The sequence below is a fragment of the Grus americana genome, chromosome 10 (genome assembly GCF_028858705.1).
Source record: "Grus americana isolate bGruAme1 chromosome 10, bGruAme1.mat, whole genome shotgun sequence".
In the NCBI taxonomy this organism is placed as follows: Eukaryota; Metazoa; Chordata; class Aves; order Gruiformes; family Gruidae; genus Grus; species Grus americana.
Genome location: NC_072861.1, coordinates 3,656,100 through 3,676,068, shown reverse-complemented (window position 1 = coordinate 3,676,068; position 19,969 = coordinate 3,656,100). Strand labels below are relative to the sequence as shown.

The 19,969-nt window shown below is 51.9% G+C and overlaps 1 protein-coding gene across 3 annotated transcripts in view; it reads right to left on the bottom strand.

Annotated features, from left to right (window-relative positions):
• LINGO1 (leucine rich repeat and Ig domain containing 1) overlaps positions 1-19,969 on the bottom strand; it is a 160,259-nt gene that overhangs the window by 46,150 nt on the left and 94,140 nt on the right. For 2 of the 3 annotated variants that reach the window (XM_054837044.1, XM_054837045.1), the window contains one exon: positions 18,420-18,505. The exons of the other annotated variant lie outside the window; for it this stretch is intronic. The gene's annotated coding sequence lies outside the window, so the exon portion shown is untranslated. The remainder of the gene's footprint in view (positions 1-18,419; positions 18,506-19,969) is intronic. 3 annotated transcript variants of the gene reach the window in all.

Sequence of the window (19,969 nt, the reverse complement as noted above, 5' to 3'; positions counted from 1 at the left end):
GCAGCCGAGATTTCAGTCTAGGCCTTTGTAAACAGAGCTACGCAAAAACAAGACATGAATGTCCCTGCTTCTACTGCTCACTGAGGCTTGCCCTCAGGTCACCCCTCCGAGCACAGCCCCAGGGCTGCCGAGTTGGCCACTGAATTACACTGCCCTTGGATTCCCCTTTTGGAGGGGCAGGTCTGTCCAGCTAAAAGTCAGGGGCCAAAGCCACACTACACTAGCCCTGGCCTCTCAAAGTGATTTTCCCCCATTACAGGGTTTATCTGCCAGCCCCAGCTGACTGGTAGCTGGGTCTCAGGCCTGGTGGCAGTAGGGATTGCTCCCATATGGCAGCTGCTCCCTTTACATTTATGGCTCTGAGCAGCAAATCCAGCTTTTACCCAGAGCTGCTGGCCTCTTCCAGCAACAGGAGAGCACAACTCAAGCCACAGAGCAGGGACTCAAGGGGCTAGGGGCAAGCAGGGCAGATGGCTGGGCATTTGGATAGACCCAAGAGCCACTTGCTGAACGTGCAGCCACCCTCCTCTCTCAGGCAGACATTGCTACCATCGCAAATCTCAACCTGAGCACAGCTTCAAGCTGGTTTTCCAACCCCTCGCTTCCGCCCCGAGTCTGGCACCAACAGGTTACTTCAACCTTCTGCTTCTCCTGCCACAGCCCTGCCTGGTCCCAGCCCAGGAGTGGGACACCAGGGAGTGCTCCCCCTTCCCTGCAGCTTTGCTGCCGCCAAGGTGACACATGTCCAAGTTCGATAAAACCTTTCAAAGGTGGGCTGGCATTTTTCCGCACACGTTTTTTACTCATCCTTTTCATCTGGGTAATTTATTCCCTCTTTCCCAACACAGCTTTAATTGAGTTCACAGTGGGATCCCAGCACTGGAGCAAAGAACTAAACACCATCAGCTTCCCCAGGCAGGGACCCCACAGAGAGCTACCAGGCAAATGCTGCGCCTGGCCAAATCCTGGCTCCTTGCACCCCACTGTGCATCTCCTGCCCACCTTGGCAGCCTCCCAGGCAGGATGGGAGCCACTCGAGCAGCCCAGGCAGTGCAGTTTGGCATGAGCTGGGGCAGGTGGCAGATAGACCCTGGTGAACCCCGGTTCCCCCCCCAGCTCCTGCCACACTGCTCAGGATCAGGCCAAGTGCAATTACGCTCGCATCGCCTCTCCCCCCCCCAGCCTGCCCACATCACCCCATTTCCAAGCAGCCCTCCATACGCTGCCTGGCATGGCAGGGTCTGGTTTCACCCCACGCTGCTTGTCCTTTATCAGCTGCCTGCTCAGACTCATGCTGCCGACCTTGCAAGCCCACCCTCTGCTTCAGCACTGCCCTCACTGGGGAGCAGGGGGCTACGGCGGGATGCTCCCATGCACCAGGGCACTGAGAAGCAGGAGCCGCTGCTGCTCCCACCACTGCTTTCCCCTCCGCTCAGAGTCACTAGGAAAAGCCCACGCTTCTGCTGCCAGAGCATATTTGATTCTTCTACTAACCTGACCTTATTTAGTTCATTATAAGCCCCCAGGACATTGCAACTGTAACTTAAAAGGAAAAAGAAAAAAAAGCCTAACAAAAACACAAACCTTTTCTCTGATCAATAGTGCAGGCAACTGGAAAAGGTATAATTCAATTTGTCAGCACAGTTATTAGTTACTGTGATGGAGCCCTTCCTCCCAGCCCTGCTTCCCTTGCCTGTCCCAATGCTACCGTCCCTGGGGTGGGGGAGCAGCCCATGGCGTGACACAGAGCCAGGGAAGGACTGAGACCCAGCAGCCACACATGAGCTAATGGAGCTCTCGCCTGCAAGCAGCAGCAAGGGCTTCATTGCACCTGAGGAGAGGGCAACAGAGGTTCTCGTGTTAAAAGCAGTGGTGACATCTAGCTTATCCTTCTATCGGCTCTGCAAACTCCCCACAGTGTTTAGGGGTTGCCCTATCTGCATCCTCTCCTTGAAACGCCTTCCCAAACATGCCAGTCTTGCCTCGCCGTGCATGGTCCCCTTGCTGCACCCATCTGGGATGCCGGTAAAGTCCTCAGCAAGGATGCACCAGCAGACTGTCCCCGGGGCTCATGTTACTAAAACTCCCCTCTTCCTTTCTCATAGGGAGGGCTGGGGCAGTAGCACAGCTGGAACAGGGGAGAACAGTGTCCCCAAAGGGTTCCGCTGCGGACCAGCTCACAGCCAGGGAGGAACCAGCAGGAAGGGAAACACACCAGGGCATGCATGGCCTCAGAGAAAAATCAATTATCATATGAAAAAAGGGGCCAAGAAGCTTTGGGGAGCCTTACCGTGTACTTTCCATTGCTCTCCATCAGCAGCCTAGCCTGAAATTACCTCCCGCTGCTCCCAAGGCGCAGTGAAAGCCGAGGGGGAAGATGCACAGCAATGGGTAGCTGTGAATACCAAGTGGCTTCTGCATGTGCTGATCCTCCTTGTCCATCCCTTGGCACGGTGTCTCCCAGACCACCTATTTGTCCAGCCCTGAGACCCCGTGGGGAGCGGACAGCACCTATCAGGCCACACTGTGCCCCCCAAATCCCTGAGAGAGGCATTTACAGCTGCTCAGCTCCCTCCCCACTCTCCTCCCCCAATTTCTTCACTGGGGAAACCTCCAGATACACATCCAGAGATGTCTCTTTCCATTTGTTGATGTCGACAGGCATATCACACACACATTCATTATTTAATCTACCTTTGAATTGGGCTAAATAGTTCTAACGATAATTACAGAGCATTTGTATTTATAGAAAACTGTCATGCACAATCTGCATCCACACAGATAATGCCGCTGTGATCTATAAATATGGTAAGGGATGGTGTGGGAAGGCAGACAACGCTCCTAGTCGCCATGAAACGCAAAACGCACGGATGGCCTAACCACACGGGGAGCTATTACAGCTCTTCTCCTTTCGATCATGCCGCAAACAGAGAGCTGACGTGCAGCTGAGCAGCCACGCGACATCAGCAAGGACAAGGACGGGGGCAGGAGTAGACCTGCCAGTGGGGCACAAAGATGCCAGACCAGGGAAGAGCAGTGGCAGAGCAGCCCCAGGCGAAGCCGGACAGGGATGGGATCAAGGAGAGCAGGGGGAAATGGGATGCAGTCTGTGCTGCCTGGCAGAAAGGCTCAGAACCCCAGAGGGGGAATGGAGCAAGAGCTGGGGAGCCACAGGGACGGGGAGGAAGGCGGGAGGATTCGCTGTTCCTCTTCACATAGCAATAAAAGTTTTACGGCAGCGTAGCCAGCTCTTACGATTTTATTGCCAGTATTACAGAGGTAGAGCTTCTCAAAGCCCCAGCCCCCGGAGTCAAGTTAAGACACAGGAAGCTTGGCTTTCATTAGAAACCAAGGGGAGAGGAGAGGGGCCAGCCCTCCCAGCTGCACAGAAACACTGGAGAACATGAAAACACTAGGCTCTGACTCCAGACAGCAAATAAAAGGAAGTCAATATCTTAATATTTACTTGTTTTTAAAATAACCTTATGCCTCTGGAGTGGAGATGTGCAGAGAGCAGGGAATTGGGCAGCCCTGTGGTTTGGGAGGACTCACAGGAAGCAGCATTAACACCTACCTTGGTGAGATTCTCTCTGAATATTCCTGTGGTCATCCCCCCACCACCTCCCCTCCCAATCTTTCAGCATGTCTCAGGCTTTCCTCCCCCACCTTCTGCCCCAGCACAGAGCCTCAGATCAGGCATGATGCAGAGACACCCCAAGTAAGCCATGAAGCTGTTTCGCAGGCAGGCTCACACTCAAGAAGGGCAAGACCATACGGAATGCTGCTCAGGGCCGTGCAGCACGGGATCATTACATTGCCTACACCACCCCCCGCCCCAAATTATGAGTACTTATATTGCATTAGTGCCTGGAAATTTCATTCCAGTCACATCCCATTCAGTGAGATACTGCACAGATACAGAACCACCAGCATTTTTTTTTTCCTAGAGAGAAAAGCTGTGTGTCTCTGCATATTGGTTTAAAGCAAACAGCCAGAGGCTGCGCACGCTTGAGTAATGGCCCATGACTGTGCCAATGAACGGGGAAGAGATGGCAGCACTGCGCTCGCGTTCATTTGCTTTGAGATCTCCTTGTGCTGCTCCAGTAATGGATCTACCCAACCTCGCTCTGCAGAGACCATCCTCTGCAGGAGGAAGAGTCCAATCCAGGCCCTGTGTTTCTTCAATTTAGAGCTTTACATCTCATGTTTCCCATTGCTAATTTACAAGCAAATATTTAGCCATCTGGCAGCCCTGTCCACTGGGCAGCAAAGCGAACCGTTCAGCTTCGCTGCTGAAAGGGCGAAGCTCACATTAAACTGCCCTCCCTGAACACCGGGCACCCCCTTTCGACGCAGCACAGCATCCACCATTTGGCAAGCTGCACCTCCACCATCTGCATGGAGAACTCTCCAAAGGGCACAGAGGCTGCTAAATATAGCAGAGAAGCTTAGCAAACATTTGCAGCCGGGCTGAGAAGACTTCTCTCAAAGTTACATCTTCCCCGGACTATCTTCCTTGCCTGTGATGTCTCAGATATCCTTAAACACCTCTGCATTTTTCAGTCCCATTTCCTCTTTGGAGTCTTTCCCTTCCCCTCTCTTCCCTACTCCCTTCTCACTATCACTCTTCACCTCTACTTTTACATTTGATTTCTCCTAACACTTCCCTTCACGCTCGGAGGAGGCCTCTAGATGATGCCAATGCTCCCTTCCCTGCCCACAGCTCCTCAAATGCAGAGGGGGAGATCATACAAACAGGAGGAGTTTGGGTAAGTCACACACCTCTGGTAGGTACAGTCTCATCTTTGCACATACCTTGTGTTCCTTCTATGCTTTTATACCCCTTGGCCTCCTCTAAAAGTGACCCCAAACTCTATATAATGGGAGAGTTAGTTGCCTCTGCCTTCAGGGAGTTATTCCACCTTGCTCTCCCCCATGGGTTCCAACATCCCTGCTTTTGACAGCAGCATTCTCCAAGGCCAACCAGGCAAGAGGATCCATTTCCAAACACGGACAGCCCCATCCCAGCTTGCATGGGGTATCCACCACTTCTGCATGGGGCTCCACTTTCTTTGCTTACCCAGCCAGCAGCCGGTGGCAGGCAAGAGGTTGATTTTCTCGCTCCTGCCTCAGTGACCTACTTTACAACTTGGAGTACCATACAGTGCCACAAGCCCCGACCTTCACATCCATCTGCAGCTTAACAGTCCCTTACTCCTCTTTGTCCAGGAAGGCACAAAGCCAGATGTCTCCTCCTGGCCCAGTTTTAACCTTTCCCCATCAAGGCCAACAGGGACCAGGAGCGGTATCATTCATGGCGCCACTGACCTGCTCAAAGCCAAAGCTACTAAGAATGAGGAAAATTATTGTAGGGTTGGGCTGAACCACACTTGCAGACTTTTCAGACAGCTTGATCCCACCATATCTCTGCTCCCTGCAGGAGAAACAGCTGTCTAGTCGTGTTTTATCACAGCAAATTAAGCAGCAGAGAACAAAAGCAAGCACCCAGCTACCTGGGCATGGACAAGCTTGGCATGAAGACAGCCCTTGCTGCTGCGTGGGTCTGGATTGTTAATAGTGCAGCTCCTGTAGTTTCCTCATTGAGAGAGTAAAGAAAGGGAAAAATACAAGAAAACAAAACCCCTTTAACAATGAACTCTCATGTTCAGTCAGATGTAAAAGACAGGAGATGGGGGAGAGAGAGAGAGAGGAAAGGAAGAGAGACAATAGAAGACAGAGTACTATTTCCTCTTCAAATATTTATTTTCAGGTTTGCCTTGGAGTGCTGCTTATTGAGATATAGAGCCTCGCTGCGCTGCAGCCTGTAAGCTCCTGCTGCATGTGTTCACAGCACTGCCTCATCTAGATGTCCGGAGCCACCGGGAATTCCCATCAGCTCACTTTCAGACCCCACAGAGGGCATCTCTCCTTTGGGTCCCTTCCCAGGGCCTCACCTCCAGGCACCACACCATGTCTGCTCTGCAGCTCCATCCTGAGCCCAGCACCAGGCATCTGAGGAGCTTATCTCCTCCAGGTGCTGTGCTGGGACTTTAGCTAGGACCTCAAAACACACAGTCCAGCTCCAACCCTTGGCTCTTTGGCCAAGGCACAAAACAGTGTTGGAGCTAGGGCCCTGAACTGGCACTCCTCAACATTCTGAGGTTTCTCAGTATTTGCCATGATGCCCTCAGGGCAGCAGAGGTGGCCTGCATGGAGATGGGAGATTCTCCAGCTGGTCAAATGGGTGAGCTGAAAGTAGTGACCAGGCAAGGTGGCAGAGAGCCCCGGGCTGCTGGAAGTGACATATCTTGGAGGAGAGCCAGAGCTGACATCCTGATCACAGACAGCAATTAAGAAATTAAGCTATCAGAGAGGCTTTTTGGGAGGGGTGAGTGTCTGTGGTTTGGTCAGATGCCAGAGTAGGTCAATAACATTTGTCCTTCCCCTCTCCGCTGCAGATGGAGATCCTCCTCTGCTCCTGATCCCAACACAGCTGCACAGCCCCCTCCCACCACCACCACACACCATGGAGGACACACAGCAGCAGAGAGAGAGAACATCAGGACTCTGCAAGGCAGTGATGGTGGGAAGAGGGGTTGGACAGAAACTACCTGGAGAACTTAGACCTGGCAAAATGAGCTTCATCTTCCCCTGAACTATAGTCCTGAGGTATATATAGCTCGAGATTTTTTTTTTTGCAGGGAAGGATGGGAATCTTCATCCATGCTCCCTGAGAAGATACCAGGGGCCATTCCCCGCCCAGCCCGCATCCTCTGGGCAAGAGGCAGCCCTTGGGCAAGGACAGCCATGCCAAAAGTACGCAGCTGCCATCGGCCACGCAATGCAGCACATGGTGCATTCAGAGCAGTCCTCAGGGTGGGGATCCTGCCACCGTGCAGAAAAACCTCCACGTGATAGATTACACACACAATAGTGAAAGCAGGGGTGCCCCAAAACGCTGCCATTCTCCAAACAATGGGGCCTGTAGGTCACAGGGGAAAGTCCTTCGCTCAGCTACAAACCCTGATTACTCCCATATCCTGTGCAGCTCAGCTCCACGCACTGGGTACCAGAAACCAGGACAGCCATAGCGCACCTGCGCTGGCACAAGCTCACAGCCTCTTGCTGGCCACAAAATTACATGCATTGAAACAGAGAAACCTGCATCGCCTTCTCCGAAAGGCCGTGCTGGGAACCTCACAGAGAGAAACCCAGCTGCGTCCCAGACACACACCCAAGTGCAGCGGCCTCACACTCACGCCTCTCCCAGAGCAGCACACATGGTGCTCTGGCATCAAAACCACCACGTCCTCCTCCCCATCCCCTGTCTCCCAGCAGCGCTCCTCCCTGCTATGCTCACGCATGCCACTCGCACACTCCCACCCCAGCCTCGTACGCTTGTGTGTGCACATCTGCACTTGCACGCCTGCAGCCACACGCAGACAGCTTCCTCTCCGTGCTGGGCCTGAGAAATATTGATTTCTTTCCCCCCTGCAATATTTCGCTTGGCTGAGCAGATTTAGAATTGAAGAGTCAGACTCTGCCTAGAGACCAGAACCATATTTAATTCCACGGTTTAAGAAGCCCTGGAGCAGGTTATTCTTATTTTAAACTACCAGTGCATTTAAAAGCAAGTGACATTTTGGGAGGATGGGATGGGAGATGGCTGGTGCCCTCTGCCTCGGTCCAGCCAGCGCTGGGAAGAGTTTTGCAGCTCTGCTGTGTCGCGTCCCCACAGCCCCATCAGCTGCTCTGCCCACGCCAATGAGAGGCGAGGGGTGGTGGCGAGCTCACGATCAAAGCTCGAGACCTGTTTCCATGTCTTTCTAACCGAGGAGAAATGAGAGAAAGAAGAAAGAAGAGAAAGGAAAGGTGTGAAAACCTCTGATGAAAATTGCTCAGTGCATTGAGGTTTCATGATTCATATTGTCTGCTGCTGTACCCAGGCCCTGCTCATGGAGCAGCGTCCTCAGTAACGAGCAATTTGCAGATATTGAACAAAGACACAGTGCCTCATCCAGAGGATGGTCCCTGACGGTGCACGATCACAGAGCAGTGCTGCTGGAGGGCAGAGCCATCCACGTCCACCTCCCCGACAAACGCACCCTCCAACCTGCTATAAGTCAGGGCAGCCACTTATCTCCACAGTCGCACCACCGCAGTTCCCAACCACGCAGCCTCAGCCCGGATTTCCAAAGGAGACGCAACACTGACTTAAGGGAGAAGGGGGAAAAATACAATAGCAAAAGCTCACCCAAAGCATCTGTGAGCCCGTGCCAGCTCCAAGCAGTTGTGCTCAGAACAGGCTTGACATACCACACACTGTCCCCTCCGTGCTACGCAGAGCACGTCTGCTACCCAACACAGCAGCAAAGTCAAATGTCCCCAAAATGGAGGGTTCAGCTCAACAGGAGGGGGTGTCCAGGTGAGATCAGCCCTGCCAAGGAATGGGTGAAGCTACACTGGAGAAGAGGAAAGGAAACAGCTCCCTACACACTCCCCTCATCACACCTAAGGGCTCGCAGCACATCCCCTGCTCCAGGGCAGTCTAATCAGCAGGTCAAATACCCAAACCTCCACTGCTCCCACTTGGCCTCAGGCACCATCCCGGGGTCCCTGCCATTTCCAGCACCCCCAGCAGCCCTGCAACATGTCCATGGAGTGACAGGCAAACAGAGATACTCTTTACAGCCTCTAAATAATAAAGATGAAAACACCAGGTACCAGACACCTTAAGGGCACTCCAGTACATGTGTGTGCATGTGTACACACATGTGTCTACTGAACAGAAAGATCAGCAACACAAGCAAGTGCTGCTCCCAGGGCTGGAGACACCTGCCTGCTCCTGCAGTGGGCTCAGCTGGGCTGCAGCAAGCACATGGGGTTCTGCTCCATCTCACACTGAGAAGGCAGAGAGCCACTCCCCCAGCTGGGAGACGAGCCTAGCAGGGCTGTGGTTTGCAACCCAGGAGCTGCAGAGCCCACAAGGAGCTACAATTCAGTGGGAGACATGATTCACAGCAGGGCAAGCTGCGGGATCCCAGGGGCGAAGACAGCCCCAGGGGCTGCGGTAGGGGCTCAGGACAGCTGCGGTACGGAGAGATGTAGCGCCTACCGCAGTAGCCCGTGCATTAGCTTGCTGTGGTCTGCTATGACACAAAACATTGTTAGCTGCGGCATTGTATTTTGACTGAAGCAGACAAGCAGGAGAATGAAAATAGATCCTTGTATATAAGCTCCTGCACATGCTGTAACAGCTCTTGACATTTTTCCCCAGCTCCGCTCCTTGCGTGCGTGGGGTGGAGGGCGAGCCGGGAACACACCGGGCAGGGGGAACAGAGGCTGCAAACTGCTCCCAGCCTTGAAAGGGTCAGTTTGGGCAGCAGGGTGGCACCCCACGGGGGGCGACACATGCAGAGCATGCCCTGCTCGGGAGCAGGACGAGAAGTCTGATGGCACAGTTTGGACCTGGTGCTAGGCAGGCCAGTGCCCAGGGCTGGGAGGTATGGATGCTATAGGGCACCCCAGCACAAAGGGTCAAGGGTAAAGGCAGGTACAGCTCACACTCAAGCTCATCTATCTGGCCAAGCCTAGGCAGAGGCAGCTCCAGTAAGACACAGTCACTTCAGTACGTAACGGGGCTGGGGGTGCCATGAGTTTGGGCCACCAGACATGACATATCAGGGGGCTGGGTGGGGACCCACCATGCCTGCAGAAAGGTCTGAGTCAAGAGGAGACAGCTGAGACATGGAGCAGGAGGAATGAAAGAGCACAATTAGCTGTGGTAAAAGCCAAGGCTATGAAAGCACATTACCATTAGTGTAATTATTATTATTGCAATTATATTTTCCATATTTTTGACAATTCACTAAGAATTAGCTTAACAGAAGAAAACTTCTGTTAAATGCTGGCAAATCTAAAAATGTAGAGAAGCACAATAGTGCTTTACTTTACATCTGGACATTTCTAAGGATTTAACCATTTCTTTAAGATAACAGTTGAACTTTGCAACCAAAATCTTCATTCTAAAGGAAAATAGCAATCACTTCATAGAGAGAACAGCAGAATGAAAACCTGGGACATTTTCTTTTTTGTTGTTTTTCTGCCCCAAACAAACAATTCAGCAAAACAGAGGCATGTCTGCAAACTTCCAGTGCTGCCGAAGATGCACTTTTCTCAATAACCACCAGAATAAGAACAAGCAGCAGCTTCTGCAATATCTTGTCTTGATCTGCTGAGACCAGCCGGTGTCACCAGAACCATCAAAAGCTTTGGCACGTGGGTGCAGCCAGGGCACCCCTTTCCTCCCTCCATTCTCCTGAAGAACCAGCACAGGCAATAAATACCCATAACAAAAAGGCTTTAAGGAACAAAGTGTGTATAAGGACAAAGTCAGAATGAATCAAAAAGTATATAAAAATAACAAAAAAACCCATTGCAATTAGCTAAACTGTTAAATGAATAAAAAGGTATTAAATAAAGTTTCCTGAATGTCAAGTTGACACAGGTTTTTTTTATGTTCAGGAAAGGAAACTAGTCCCTTGAGTAAGTCTCCCTGCTCTGGGGCTAGGCATTAAAGACTTTCTGGTGGATGTCACTGGCTGAGGACCCTTTGATCTGGGCTGCTGAATGCAGCACACATCTTCTCCTGGCCAACACCGCCCTGGTTGCCCTCCAGCTGCATCCTCACCATGGGGATGGTGCAAGGAGAGCTGCCGGCATGGGCAGGGCCGTCCAAAGCAGGGGCTCTGCGCTGTTTCAGATGCATGGGGAGGGATAGCTGAGCGATTGCTTGTCCCCCACTACTACCCAAATGCCACCAAGTGGGCTTTTTTATCAGGGTGCCTTTGTGTCCCCAGCTTGCCATCTCTCCTCCAAGTAGGACAAACCCATCAGATCTCCACCTTCACCTCTCCTGCAGGCACCAGCAACAATTTTCTCCTCTCTGGGGAAAGCAGCTTTGCATAGCAGCATGTTACCTGTCAGCAAAGGCTCTTCCCTCAGCATCTCCTGAAGTGAGCAAAACCTTTCTTTTTGGGGAGGAGGGGAGATGCCCCCTCCTGTGGCAAACACTGCCAGCTCCCTGGCATGAGAGCGAGCACCTTGGTGGCTTCACAGCAGGAGCCCCGAGAGGTGGCCTGGCTCCCTTGCTCCCCATATCTATGGAGCAAACACCCAGCTGCTCAGAAGCACTGGGCAGGCTGATGACATTATTTCACACCTGCAAGGTCATTTATGGGAAATAACTACAGATACAGAGCCATGTATATATGCATATATATGTGTATTTCTGGATTTCTCCTGTGCTTTATATATATATAAAACCCAGAAACTTAACTAGTGAGATACCGACAAACCCATCAAACAAAGCAATTTGTATCAGACAATTGCCTGAGCTGCCTCCGATGTCGCTGTCTTGCCACTGACAATAAGAGGCTCTTAAGAGTCCTGAAATTGTACTGCAAGTTCCCCAATGCTCTCACCCCCGCCTTCACTCCTCTCCCTTGAGCTCCTTCCCATGTTTCTCCAGCAAAACACTTACACAAATAAACGTGCAGGAAGGCACAAAAGGCATTTTGTTTAGGGTTTCAATACAACCACATATTTCTCATTCAAATATTCAGCTGTATCCATCAGAGATCAAAAGCACAGTACTGAAGTGAGGCGAGGCACGAACATCCCAAGCCAACAGCTCAAACTTCCCTTTCATCCCTGTCCTGGCTGAGGGAGCTGATGGAGGAATCTGTCACACCCACCACGGTGGCTCCCAGGTGTCACAGACCCAGGGCACCTCTGCACACAGGTCTGTCACATCACCCATCTCTCTTCCATCTCCACACAAAGCCCTGCACTGCCATAGATAACAATAATGGCCATTAAAGCCTTTATGAGTGATGTCTGTGCAACAGGCAGGTAATCTGGGTGCTATGAGGTCTACTGGAGAGGTGCAAGCTGGGGCTGGCACATCTTGGGACTGACTGGAGAAAGCTCCCTGCTACCAGAAACCTGGAGCAGGGTCTGGCCCAAGGAAGGGTCCCCATGTCCTGCACTAGCACCCAGAGAAGCCACAGCTCACTGCACAGGGAGGAAGGAAGTGCAGCCGTGCTGCTTCCCTGGTGCACAGCCTCCTCCAGCATGGCCAGCGCTGGAGCATTGCTAGCACCCACTGCCACCTTCCCCCAGGAGGGCTACACAGAGAGGGAAGGGTGCGTGGATGAAGTGCACTCTGCCCCGAAACATGTCCACAAGCCTCCCCTGCACCCCTACCTTCCAGCCAGACACCATCTGCCAGCCTGAACTGCACACCATGGACTCTGTTAACAGGCACCAGCTCCCCTGCCCAGCAACCTCCACGGCTGAGCCTTTTAGCTCTCCTTCCATCCCAAACCACCCTTTTCCCACCACAGGGACCTACATGATGGGGCAACAGGGCTGAGCCCTGGCAGCTGCCTGCTCCTTTCCCCACCTTGCTGAGGAAGGTGCTCCAGCTCAAGTCATGGGTTTGGCATGTTTCCTGTATAATATATGAACTCATACCAGTTTTATAAGCCCCTCCTGGCTCAAATCACATTGTAATTCTGAACAGCCTTAAAGTCATTTAAATCCTAATAAAAACACCGCCCTGCATTTGCATTCGCTGCTCGCTGGTCCCTGCGGCTGCTGTGACAGTGGTTCCTGTGGAATTGATAATGCTCGGGACGCTGCATACCGGAAACCATCCCTCACAGGCAGGGTCGGGACGTGCGCTTAATGGGACAATTAAAAAAATGGATGCAGGAAATGGACCTCCAGACTGATTCAGGATGATGCACAAAACAGTCGGGTGCCAAATCTTTCGCAGCAACATAGAGAACAGCAGCACCAACGCTGAAACCTCAGTGTCCCACCTCCTCTGGGATCCCAGAGGAGGATCTGACCAGGTACGAGACTCTGACAGAACAAGGCACCCGCAGACTGCACTGTGAGGAGTTTTTAAAAGAGGACAGGGAATGACTAATGAAGCACCAGCAAATAACAGGCACTGTGGATGCTGCAGGGAGTTTGTGCATGAATGGCATAGGCGCCCTGGGGGCGGATGGGGACAGACGCAAGTACTTGCCCTGGTTTCCCACATTGCCTGGTGTGCCGGTGACAAGGAGGGGGGCCGCTCTTACAGCTTGGAAGCACGTCACGCCACAGGGAAGGCGCTGTGACTGCATCTCGCAGTACATCCTCCACCCCCGGGCCACCACAATGAAGCACCAGTCCTGCCCTTCCCTCCTGAACCCAGACGAGTGGGATCTGCTCTGGCTGTGCTGGAGGAGGCAGCGAGGGGCTGGATGAGAGGGACCCTGGGAGCCTCAGCTCCATCAGCAAAAGCCCATACAGCTCTCCCACCTCACCCCAGGCACAGCAGAAGCATCACACCAGCACCGACCCAGGCCCTGCTCATACGCTCAAGATCAGCTCTCCTACCCTCCCCAGCTCTGCTGCTCCAGCTCTCCCTACAGCATCCATGTACCCCTCTGCAGCCTCTTTCCTCCATGTCCAGCTCTCCTCCCTTCCCAGTCCCCCGCCCCACTTGTCCTCCTCAGCACTTTGTGCCTGGCTGGTCTTGGTGATGACATTAATAAGCTCCCCTGAAACAGTGAGATTATGAGCTATACCCTTGCAGCAATAGAAATACTAATTATTACTGAGATAAATGGGAATATCAATGATGAAAGTCAATATTATTGCCTTCTTTGTTCCTGTTTGTTTTATTTGTAGATGAAAAGACCACTCAGCCTGTCTCCCCAGGATGTGGCCAGGAGCTGGAACAGCTCCTCTTGGCAGGCTCATCCAGAGCCATGCTCTGATAAGAAATCATACTGCACACATGCTTGCAAAGGGCTCTCTAAATCAGCAGCTCTCAAAAGCAGGCATTGTCTTTGATTGATTCATAAAACTGGAGCTGCCTCCGTTCCCCACTCCAGTACCAGGCGAGGAAAGATTTAGGGGAGGGGGAAGGTGTAACGTGGGTGGAAGTGATTAATTGTGGAACACAGCACTGGGAACACTCCACAGTTTGGCTGGGTTTGAGGCTCACGCCTTCATCCTCCTCACCCAGTGGTTTAGCCACCAGCATGGGAACCAAGGGTCCCTACCAGGCTCCGACACAGACTCTCAGATTGACCTTGGGCAAGTCCCCCAGCACTGCTGTGGCCAGGCAAGTGCTTACAACAGCATCGTCGCCTTATTCAGCAAGTCTGCTCCCTCTGCACATTCTGAGTCAGAGCTGCTGATTTCGGTGACAAGAGACCTTTTTTTTAAGCCCTATTAGCCTCACAGAGCTAACAGAGCTAAGAGCGAGTGAATGGGATGCTAATTTTGGATCACGCCTAACAGCATCAGGAGAGCGCTTCCTGGAGCGGCCCCGCTCTCCGCAGGCAGGCAGATGTGCTCCCACAGCCACAGCCCACACCAGCTCCCCCACATCTGCAAGGGGGGAGTGGTGGGATGCACCCCTGTGCACAGCCCAGCACACGGGACATTCTTCTTGTTCCAAATGCACTCTAATATATCACTAAATTGCCTCCATTGCCTTCCACATCCCCAGTCCATCACCAGCAAATATTCACAGGAACTAACCAACCCACCGCCCCCCAACTCACCCATCTCCAAGTATCAATACAATGACCACCTTCCTCTAATGAACACAAACCAGCCCAGCCCCTCTCCATGCTAACGAAGGCAAACACTCCTGCTGCCTCTCTCCAAATGCAATGAAACCTGGAGAACTGGAAGCCTTGCAGGAGTAATTATGCCAGCTCTTAAAAAGAAACCAGCCTGTCCCAAATATTTCACAGAAGGTAATTTTTTTCAAGCTTTTTGAAAATCCCTTTCCTCCCTGCTTTGTGCATGTCAGGGTGCAATTAAGCAGAAAGTATCAGTGCATAAACCCAAAGAAACAAACTGCCAGGCACGCCCAGCTCCTGCTCACTCCAGCTTCTTCCCTGCATTTAACATTAATGTGACATCCCAAGCTGTGTGCACATGATACTATCTCCCATCCTGAGACAGGTAAGAGCTATTCAACTGCTAGAAAATCTGAAGTACCTCCCAGCCTCACTAAGAGCACCCAAACTCGTGCCACAAATAGACCCCGATGGTCCCTGCCAGGGCTCACAGGCACTGCAAAGCCCTAAAGCATCAGGCACCCCACATGAAATCCCACCACAAAGCTCTCTAAAGCTGCTGGACTGCAGCAGTGGCATCCAAGTTTGCACCAAGGGCCAGCAGCTGCATGCATGGTGCCATCCTTGGGCTGCGCGGCCTGGCTCCCTGCCTAGCTCATTAGTATTTTGCACAATTAATATTTTTGCAAATGTGCTACCAAAAAATATCAAACAGCAATCAAAATCTGTTAATGGCTTTGTCAGCCCTCAGAGTGAAACTCTTTGAGAGAAGTCTGTTTTAATCTAGAGAGCCAGGTGGGAACCAGGTAAGGTGTGGAAAAGAAATTCAGGGCTTTTCATGGCCCTGCTGGGGTGAAGGAGCAGACCTTCCAAAACAGCACCTACCAAACCAGGCTACAGACACCTCTCTTGCATTTCTTCCCTCCAGCCTTGTTCTGTCTCTCAGGTCTTTCCAGCCACCCTGTTTAACCACAGCTTTTTGGGCCAGCTGAAGACAAGGGCATCCCTAGTGTCCCCACTGTCCCATGCAACATTCCTGGGGACAGCACCAACACTGCTGCTACTTCAACATGAGATCCCCTCCCTTCTGGGGGCACCAGCTGGTCCCCTTTGGGGACAGTGCTGGGAAGCAGGGGGTCCCAGGCAGGGTCTCCTACACCAGCAGCCAGGCACTGTTGCATTGATTTTCCTTGCTCTGAGCTAGGAGATTGTTCAGCAAGATGAAGTTATCAAGGGGAGGTATTGTTTTGCACCTGACAACTTGTATTGCTCCCTCTCAAACCAGTGCTGACCAGCACAGTGCAGCATGCTCCCAGGACAGGCACCTTCTGGTAAACAAACCACCATCCCCTTCCTCCCCTCGCCAGCTCCAGGTTCCCCAGATCCTCCTCCCCACTCCTGGCCATCTTCACAAGGGGTTTCTGGCCCTCTGCAGCACAAGATGGGGAGCCCCTGTTTGCACTCATAAGCTTTTGACATAACCCTGATGCTGAAAACTTGCTTTTAAAAAGCAAAAATGCAAGATGTTCCTAGGACACAGGTGCTTAGCAGAAAGCTTGACCTACTACAAGTCTGACTGCGTCACCAGAGCTAGCAAGAGCAGAGAGGAGAGGGAGGATTTTTTGGGAGCATTTATGGCACATGCTTTCAGAGAGGAAGAGAAACATCCCTCGGAAACCACATACATTCAAAGACTTGCTCAGTTTAAACACTAAAAATTCATGCATTAAAAATCCACTCAGGTTCAGTCCTATCTCAGAACTAAATAAAACCTCTGACCGCATCATCCAGCCCCAAGGTTCACGGTCTCCTTGGGGAGAGGGCTTACACATCTGCTGGATGCTCAAGCTCAGATTCCCCTTCCCAGCACCGGGTCCTGCTTCGCTCTGAGCTTTTGGGCAGGGCAAGGGGCTGTGTGCTGACCCTGAGGTGTCCAGGGCCTGAGATGAGGCTGCCGCCCATCGCACATGGTGCCTGGCTACCCTCATCTTGCTCTAGTTAGTAGAGACACCAGGCACAGAAACACAGACTACAGTCCCCTCTGCTATCCCAAATTTCCTAGCAAATATTTTTTTTCTTTTCTCAAAGGAAAATGCACAAAAAAGCAAAACCACCTCATTTTCTAATTATTATTATTATTATGAAAAATCTTTAATTTTTGCAAATGGTGCTCTGGAAGAAAATACCCAAATCTAAACCAAAACCAGATGGCTCAGTGCTTGTTTTTTTCAGGGAGGACTTTAACCAGCACAACCATTTCCCAGCAGAATTTTATTTTGATAGAAGATCACTAAGAATAAATGTGTTTCAGGGCTTACTGCTGAGAAGGTGTTTTGACAGAAAACCGCTATTTCCATGGTCCCTCCACTTACTCTGTCAGCCCTGACATGGTGGGAACTCCTCTGACCAAACATCCTTCGCACGCAGCTTTCCCTGGGGCCCAACCTGCAAGGAGTGCCTGCAGGAGTGGAAAGGGATGGGCATCTGGGTTCATTCCTGCTTTCCATAAAATGGGAAACAACAAGAAGCTAGAAATACCTCTCCACTGGCCTCTCTTGTGCAGGAACATGAAGCAAGGTGAAAACACAGGTCCCTTTTTTGCATGCATCATGTTAAGCCTATGCAGCCTGCTCTTTGCTTTGAGCAAAGAACATGATGTAAAGGGGAAATTACATATCTGTGTGCATGTGTCTGACTATGAAAGCCAGTTCTGCCTTGCTCTTTTGATTCCCTTTCCTCAACCACGTGTGGGACGCTGCCTCCCGGGCAGTCCCGGGCCAGCCCCTGCACTCTGCCCCAAGCAGAGGCATCCCTCCCAGTGGCACCACTCCTGCAGGCCAGAGATCACAGCACATCCCACCATCTCGTACCACACCTTGGACACCATCCAATTCAAACACTCCTCCCCAGCTCTGGCATATAAAATATGCTTGAATCATCCTAATTTTTTTTTTCATTAGGAAACTGAATTATGCTCTTCACGGAGAGATCCCTTTGTTCTCTCCCGAGGACTGACATCCTGGGAAATTGCCTCAGCCCAGTCAGCTCCGATGTTTGCTGTCTCACACGTTGCCTGCATCAAGCTGACAGTTCACAGATTTCAGCTGAGGATTTGTATGTACAGTACAAGCTGAAACCTGCTCCCATCTCTTCACTGTCCCAGCAAGAGTGCTGGAAGGAGGCTGAGTCAGCAGAGAGTGCACGGGCGCCGTGCAACGGTAATAGAGACATCTCAGAAAACATTGCCTTTTGGGGACCCTCTCGCCTGCCCTCTCCTGGAAGATGAAACTATTTCTGCCCAGCATCGCCCATGCTGCACTGTTTGGCTGCCTGAGCTGGTTCACTCTACCCAGGCAGCATTTGCCCCTCGCTGATGCAATACGAGTTGAAGCAAAACCCACCCGCCTGAGCAGAGCCATACAGCCCCCCCACGACAAAGCTCTCAACACTGCAACTATCTAAATATCCATTTTGGATGCCCCCATCCCTGGTAAAACCCTCCCCTGTGTAGGCATGATGGATCGAACATTTCCTACCTGTTCCAGCCACGCAGACAGCACCTGCCCCAGATCCTGTTTGAAAGCTGCATCGCCTTACGCCCCAGGAGGGCTGGGTAGCAGCCCCCGATTACAGGGAGGGGAAGGCATTTCTACCACCCTTATGGCAGTGGAAACCAGTCCAGTCCTGGACTCAGCATGACAGAGGCATGTGAGTGTCATATGCTCAGCAATACAACCGCGCCCGAGCTCGTGTGCCACCTACCCAGGTCAGATGAAGGCAGGATGCTGGGGGATCAGATGCCAGGGGCACGCTGGGCTTTGGCCTCTCCTCTGCTTTCCACTCATGCACTGTGGGCAAAATGATATCGCAATTAGGGCTTTAAACCTGGCATTTGAGAGGCAAGCAGGAGAAAATTAAAGAGCTGTGAATGCTTTTCCCCTCTCCCTCCCAAAACCAAAGCTCAGCTGAGCTTAATCTTCATCTGAGCTGATATTTAAAAGCTATAAATCAGGCTACAACAGACAGAAAAACACAACTACCAAAATTTAGTGGACCCGCTGCTGAAAGGACCAAAATGAACTGCTTAACAGAAGCCATTTTCCCATGGAAATAGAGCAGGCCTGCACTAAGCAGAGCATTGATCTGCTGACAGCTACTGGGACAGATTTGGGCCAGAGCACTTGGGAATCATTTGCAGTGATCTCTCAAGAAACACATGCATGCAAAAGCCCTCTGAAAAACACTGTTGTAAGACAGCGCTGTAGCTGTCTACGAGGCCAGATAGCACTCACCAGCCGTCGTGGGCTCACAGCACCCTCAGTAAGCCTCCCTGGGCAGGCAGTGCTGTCAGGGCAGCTCAGACCCAGGCTGAATCCCTGTACCCCAGCCTCCCCCAGTGCTGCCATCCTGGCAGGTAGGGGATGCTCCCTAAGCCCAGATGGGCAAGCTGACCCCTCCGCCTGCACCAGAGTGCCCAAAGCCACCACGTCCCAGCCTCAGGCTCACCTCCCCGCTGCTGCCACAGCCAAAGCACACGCTGGAGAGGGGGGGCAGGGCAGGTACCATGGCTGTGACTCTCCTGCCATGTGTGGCAAGAAGAGTGTTCCACAGTCACCTTTTCTCCTGCTGGAAACCATTTTCATCACATGTTTCACTGTTTTGAGGGATGAGGTCAAGGCAGGAGGATGTATTCCTCCTTTTTTGGAACAAAAAATATTTCTCTGAATCCTGAGCAGCTGCTGGAACACTAGAGGGGCTCCAGCCCCACTGCGGGACTCTGCCTGCCCTTCCCAGCACAGGGACACAGTACTGGGCTGGCCAGGAGCTTCTCGCCTGCCTGCTAGCTTTTCCAAAGCAGTTATCTGAGATAACCCAAGGACACCCAAGGAAAGCAAAAGCATCTCATTTCTAGAGGTGCTGAGTGCCCTTTGCACTCGCTGACTTCAAACCCGGGTGCTCACCGTCCCCAGCCCTTGGCTAATTCTCACCATCACACAGTCCCTGTAACAGCAGCAGAGAAACAGATGACTTGGAAGACACGTGGGGCAGAGAGGGCACAGGCAAGGGGGGATGCAGCACTTTCTCTCCTGCCCAGCCACCTGAGCCAGGCCCTGATGCACATCGCTCCTGCACAGACTGGATTTAGAATACCAATTAATGGTTCATTGTTTGTTGTGAGGGTTTTTTATTCCCATTCTTGACTACATCTTGTTATAAACTCATATACTTCGTAGATCTTACAGTGATCCCAAAAGTTACCAAAATAAACCTTTCATGTAAAAACTAGGAGCAAATCAATGCCTCTGCTTTAG